This window comes from Mus caroli, chromosome 12 (genome assembly GCF_900094665.2).
Source record: "Mus caroli chromosome 12, CAROLI_EIJ_v1.1, whole genome shotgun sequence".
Classification (NCBI taxonomy): Eukaryota; Metazoa; Chordata; class Mammalia; order Rodentia; family Muridae; genus Mus; species Mus caroli.
The window spans coordinates 73,364,261-73,371,555 of NC_034581.1; positions in this window are offsets into that span (position 1 = coordinate 73,364,261).

Genomic DNA, 7,295 nt, shown 5'->3' on the forward strand with positions numbered 1-7,295 from the left:
GGATATGGCAGTCTCTAGATGGTCCATCCTTTTGTCTCAGCTCCAAACTTTGTCTCTGTAACTCCTTCCATGGGTGTTTTGTTCCCAGTTCTAAGAAGGGGCAAAGTGTCCACACTTTGGTCTTCGTTCTTTTTGAGTTTTATGTGTTTTGCAAATTGTATCTTATATCGTGGGTATTCTAAGTTTCTGGGCTAATATCCACTTATCGGTGAGGAGTTCGTTTCTAAGGTTACCTGTCTCATCAGGCTAACAGAGAGCTTCTTGCTTATGTATTGTATCTGGGGTGCCTTTACTTCTGTGTTGTCTCCTGAAAGGGGGTGGGAGGGAGAGGTGATGACTGCAAGCTGGTAACTGCATACTTTGAGTCTCCAAGAAGAGCCAGTGAGAATCTAGGTGGGGTGGTATAGAGATTCCTACAGCTGGGAGATAGAAGAGGGACGATCTGGAGTTCAAGGCATCCTCAGCTCCATATTAAGTTGAAGCCACTCTGGACTACAGGAGAGACCCTGTTCTTGTAAAAAAGAGCCCTTACTTCATGGCTAGTTAGTAGTTAGTCAGTTAGTTTTTGTCAACTTGACACAAGTTAGCATCCTCTGAGAAAAGATGATGCTCAATTGAGAAAATGCCTCCATCATTCTGGCCTAGAGGCAAGTCTATGGGAACTTTTTCTTTTTTAATGATTGATGTTACAAGATCTAGCCCACTCCACCCCTGGACAGATGGTCTATATCAAAAATGCAAGCCACGAAGAGCAACACCAATGGAGAGCAGTCCAGGAGATGCTCCCCTGAGGAGCGCTTCGGTTTCTGTCTCCCGGTGCCCAGCTTCCCTCAGTGATGCTCTGTGATCATCACTGTAAGTGTAAGATCAAACTTTTCTGCCCTGGGTTGTTGTAGGCGAGTGTTTTATCACAGCACCAAAAATCAAATGAGAACGTTGCACAACCCTGGGGACCCGTGTTCAGATCCCTAGCAACTACATAGAAAGCCGGGTACAAGCCACCTGTAGCCCCAGTGCTTGGAAGGTAGATAGGAATTTTACTGCAGCTGCCACACCCCAGGTTCAGTAAGACCTTGTCTCAAGGGAATAAGGAAGAGCAATGCAGGCAGACACCTCACAGGTCCCAATCTGGGCTCTGCATACCCAGATATGTGCATTCACATGTACCTATAACACACACTCGTGTGTGCATACACACACACACACACACACACACACCAAGTGGAACAGTTCCAGGCCTGGTGATGACCTATGGTAGGCCCTGTAAAGATAACACTTATGACCACCGAGTGACTCACCTGGCTGAAGCACTAAAGTCTAAAGGCACAATCTGAGTCTTCAGAAAGAACACAAAATTACACAACAGCTGTGGAGATCTCCCTACACACTTGACCTCTGAACTAGACAGCCTGTTGTGCTTTGTAGGTTTCTATTCTGTGTTGTTGTTTTTAAATGTTTTTTTTTTAGAGATTTATTTATTTTATTTATATGAGTACACTGTAGCTGTCCTCAAACACACCAGAAGAGGGACCAGAAGAGGGCATTGGATAGCATTACAGATGGTTGTGAACCACCATGTGGTTGCTGGGATTTGAACTCAGAACCTCTGGAAGAGCAGTGACTGCACCTAACTGCTGAGCCATCTCTCCAGCCCTTAAATGCTTTTTAAAATCTCTTCCCCTGCTGCCACAGTTCACTGCTTCCAGAGGGCTCACCTCCGGCAGCTGTTGTATAAACTGCAAACCATCTGATGGACCCTAACAAATAATCCAGATGTGTAGAACAGGGCGTGGCATAAGGACAAAGGGCATCTGACTGAAGATGTGGGAAGTGTTCTAGTCACGTGAAAGGCTTCTATAGAATATTTTTAAATCTTTAAGAACCAAACTGGGCCTGAGGAGACGACCATCAGTAAAGTGTTTGACTTACAAACATGAGAGCCTGAGTTTAATCCCTGGACCCAGTTGTGGTGGGACATACTTGTAATTCGTACCCAGAGTAGGGAGACAGGGGGATTCCTAGGAATTCCAGACCTGCCTAACGTACTTAATGAATTGCCATCGAGTTACCCTGTCTTAATAAAAACATGGATGGCCACTGAAGAAGCACCCAAGGTTGGCCTCTGACCTTCACATATACACACATGTACACCTACACACACACACACACACACACAAACTACCCCACCCCTAAACCTATTTGAAGGACTAGGCTAGTATCACAGTGGTAGATTCCCTAGCATGTGAGAGGCTTTGGCATAGGAAGAGACTAACACTTTTGGAGATAGACAGTTCTTAGAAACGGCAAGACACATACTTTTGATATGCATGCTAACCAGTCCAGAGGCATCCCTCTCCTATCTGGCCTGTACACCCCAGGAGACAACACACTTCTGCTTTAATCATCTCGGAGTCATCCAAGGGCCAGGCACAAGACAACCAGGGGCTACTCCAAAATCGTAGAGCCCTTTATGGGCAATCCCAGACTGTTCTTCCTGCCTGCCTGACCTTCCCTGTACAAACCTCACTAAAGACCACAGCCTACGTTTTCTCCTTCCATGTGTCTTAGAGTTCCTGACTGCTGCACTTCCTGTCTCTGGGCTTATGAGTAAATGAACTTCTCCATGTCTTTCCTGCTTCTTTTCTCATGAGTGTATCTGGACTCTCGTAGGAGAGTCCCAAGCACAGCTTCCCCAGGCCTGCTCTTGGTGAGCAAAGGTGACAGATAAGGAATTCTGGATGGATGGAATAGCTGTGTAATGTATAAGGACATTGATAGCAGAAAAACTGCAGGTTTTTGTTTTGTTTTGTTTTTTCCTGAGACAGGGTTTCTCTGTGTAGCCCTGGCTGTCCTGGAACTCACTCCGTAGACCAGGCTAGCCTCAAACTCAGAGATCCACCTACCTCTGACTCTTGAATGCTGAGAATAATGGTGTGGGCCACTACCACCCAGGTGAAAATGTAGGTTTTAAAATAATGCCATTATTACTATTTTAGTTGTTAGGGTTCCCAAGGGCTAGAGAGATGGCTCAGTGGTTAAGAGCATACACTCTTGCAGAAGACCTGAATTCTGTTCCTTGCGCTACATCAACCACAACCATCTTTAACTCCAGACCCAAGGATCTGACGCCCTCTTCTGGCCTCCATGGGCACTGCACTCAGCAGCACAAACCCACACAAAGATATACACATACTCATATAATGAATAAAATTTTTTTTTATTTGAGATGGAATCTCACTATGCAGGCCTGACTGGCTGGAGGGGAACTTGATATGTAGACCAGGCTGGCCTTGAACTTGTAGAGTTCTGCCTGCCTTATTTTACGGATGAGTGTTTGCCTGCTTGTATATCTGTGCACTACTTGTATGCCCATGGAGGCCAGAAGAGGGTGTCAGATCCCCGAGATCTGGTGTCCCCATTTGGCATGCAGGTGTGTATGCAGGCAGAACTATATATCATTCCCTCAACCTCGCCCTCTGTCCTGGGTGTTCCTTCTTCTGCTTGATTTACTCTTTTGGTGTCACTTTCCAGTGTTTCCCTTGCTATTATTGTTTGTTTTCTTAAGACAGGGTATCACAATGGAGACTGGGCTGGCACAGAACTTACTGTGTAGAACAAGGTAGCCTCAAACTTTTGGCAGTTTTCCTGCCTCTCTGCAGGGTGAGCCGTCAGGGTGAGTATTTCCCACTGTACTTTTTGTTTGCTTTATTCAGCTTTTTTTTTTTTTTAAGTTTTAAAATTGCATTAACTGATTTATTTTCTGGTGGTGAGGGCACAGGTCACAGCATACCTGTGTGTCTTGAGTTCAGAAGGTGAAAAGGGAGCTTGCAGGAACCAGTCCTCTCCTTCTGTCCTGTGGGTGCCATGGATCAGACTCAGGTCATCGGGCCTGGCAGCTACTGCCTTTACCCACAGAGCCATTCACTGGCCCTTCACTGAGTTTTTCATCTCCAGGATTTCAGATTGATTTTTTTTTTTCTTCAAAAATCTCAGTCTCAGCCAGGCTTGGTAGTGCACGCCTTTAATCCAAGCACTCGGGAGGCAGAGGCAGGCAGATTTCTGAGTTCGAGACCAGCCTGGTCTACAGAGTGAGTTCCAGGACAGCCAGGGCTATACAGAGAAATCCTGTCTCGAAAAACAAAAAACAAAACAAAACAAAAAAATCTCAGTCTCCTTGCTAGTTTCTCATCCATATGGTGGCTTTCCCATACATTGACATTCTTACTCTGTCCCCTCTACAACCTTTTTTGTTGGTGGCTTTTTGAGACAGGCTTCTCTGTGTAAAGCTGGTTGTCCTGGAATTTGCTTTGTAGACCAGGCTGGCCCCAGCTCAAAAATCCCTCTGTCTCTGCCTCCCGAGTGCTGGGATTGAGGATGCCACCACACTTAGATTTTTTTTTAAGATTTATTTATTTATATATCATGTAGCCCTGGCTGGCCTGGAACTTGCTATGTAGACCAGGCTGGCCTTAAATTGACAGAGATCTTCCTGCCTCTTCCTCCTAAATGCTGGGATTAAAGATGTATTACACCACTCCCAGCTCTCATTTTTTTTTTTCTCTGAGACAAGGTTTCTCTGTGTAGCCCTGGCTGTCCTGGAACTCACTCTGTAGACCAGGCTGGCGCAGAACTCAGAAATCCACCTGCCTCTGCCTCCCAAGTGCTGGGATTAAAGGCGTGTGCCACCACGCCGGCTATTTTTTTTTTTTTTTAAAGAAATACACTCAAAGTTTATTACCACGAATGACCTTAGGAGGAAAATGGCAAAAATGTAAAGTATGAAGCTAAAAATTAATTATGGTAAAGATTACAATAATAAGTAAATTAAGTTAAGGATGGGGCCAGAGAGAGGAGAAAGAAAAAATGGAAAGAAAAAAAAAAGTTCAGGGGAAGGGAGAGAAGAAAGGAGAGAGGAGAGAGAAGGGAGGGAAGAAGAGAGGAGAGGAGAGGACTGGAAAGAGGGGGAAGGGAAGAGAGGGGAGGGGAGAAGAGGGGAGAGGAGAAACAAAGGTGAGGGGCAAGTACTACTACACCCCGTTGCTGCGTTTTAATTGAGTTTCATCATCAGAGTGGCCACTAGAGGGCAACCAAACCTCGCGTCGTTGAAATGTTCATTGGCAGGTAAGGTGTGACAGAAATGCTTTCTTTCCGCAGCAGATTCAGGGGATCCAAGCTGGAGCCAAAGCCTCGGTCCTGTGCTCCCTCCTTTCTTTTCAGGGTTCCTGCACTAAACCCAAGACACAATCGGAGTGTTCTTGGTGTTTATAGGAGCTTAGGAATGTTGCATTGGCCTCCACTCCCCCAGATGGGGCATCTCTGCTGTTTCTAGAACATTTGAGGAGCTATCTACCCACGTACACAAGGTGTCCTCAATGCACCAAACTCAAAGCTGCACCTTGCTCCTTAAGATCATAGTAAAATACACAGTGATAGCTTGGGGGAGACGGCTTAGTGATTAAACACTGGCCATGCAAGGGTGAGGACCGGAGTCCCAATCCTCATGACTAAAGCTGCTTGAACAGGGTAGCCCATTTTAAATCCCGCCTCAGAAGATGAAGACAAGACCCTCTAGAGCAACACGGCAGGAGACACTACCCATATCAGTTAGCTCTGGGTTTAGGCAGAGAGACCCTGCTTCATTGAATAAGGTAGGAGAGAAATCAAGAATGATGTCCAAAATCAACTTTGACCCTCCAAATGAAAACCATATACATTGGCGCCCAAACATGCAAACGGAAAAAGAAATAACTTAAAATTTATCGTCTGTTGTGAGGTTTTCAAACTGAGAAACGGGACAAAGGCTTTCTGCCAGGAAGTAGCATTTATTTGTGCTGGCACTGGAGCAGCAGATTTATATCCAAAGACTGAGCCCCACGTGCGGCAAGGCGTAGCTTGTTTACTTTTGTTAGTTCCCCCATACATTTTATCACCTTTATCTCCCTTATAGGGAAACATCCATTCTAATTATGTGGTCTGTTACAGGCTCAAGATATAGCCATACATGCACACACAGGACACCGGTTATGCCATTACCACACACCCACACGAGCTCCTTAGGTGCCTCGTAGTGCTTACACATATGTAATCTTCCATGTATCCTCTAGAGGGTGCTATTGCCATGATTGTTGCCTAAGCAAGGCTGGAGTAACCGTGACTAAGGTCACATGGGTGTTGAATGGCGGGGGCGGGGGGGCGTGGCTTTTAAGCTGTATGTACCCTGCCTTTGCAGAGAACTGCATGTTAATCTACTTCACGGTCTCCTTCCACCTTTGGACTAAGTCAGGGATAGAAACCCAGCTTACTCAGCTCAGTCCTGCCTTTCCACCCTGGGCTTGAGGCCTGGCCTGGCCTTCCTTAAGTGTTGGGTATTTGTCATTCCGTGTCTGTGGATGAATTCCTGCACTAGCCCCCCACCCCCACCCCCCCAACACACACACCTGCGATGTGACCTGGCAACCTCATGATCTTTGGGCAGCCAGCTTCCTCATAGAATGATCTAAAAAACAAAATAACAACAACAAAAAAACCTTTTAAAAATATATTTATCTTATAATTTTACATAAATAAGTTTTGCCTGAGTGTATGATGTTTACCACGAGTGCCTAGTGCCTAGAGTGATAAGCAGACATGTGGGTGCTGGGAATTGAACTCAGGTCCTCAGTGAGAACAACAATTGTTTTTAACCATTGAGCCAACTCTCCATCCCTCATCTGGTGATTTTTTTTTTTTAAAGATTTATTTATTATATGTAAGTACACTGTAGCTGTCTTCAGACACTCCAGAAGAGGGCGCCAGATCTCATTACGGATGGTTGTGAGCCACCATGTGGTTGCTGGGATTTGACCTCTGGACCTTCGGAAGAGCAGTCGGGTGCTCTTACCCACTGAGCCATCTCACCAGCCCTCATCTGGTGATCTTAATGTCGGTCTTCATGGCAAGTTGGAACTACCTCATGGGAGTCAGAGAGATGCTAGGATTACAGCATTGGAAGAAATATTAAGGTTTAAGACATGTCATTTCATTTTATATAAATTAGAACCCACAGGGATAAAATAACTTCTTCAAACTCCATCAGGCTGAAGCTGAACCGGAAGCAAAGTTTTCCATTAATAACACTATCAGAGATGGTTATACCTAACACCTGTGTAAGAGGTGTTGCAAGCCAGCAACCAACAGTAGACCCTTTGTATTGTCTTATCATTCAGTATACCTGTAACTTGGAATGAGGGCAGAGAATTTTATTTGCTTTCACTTCTTCAGTAAATGTTTTTGAAAGACAGGGTTTCAGGTCTCCC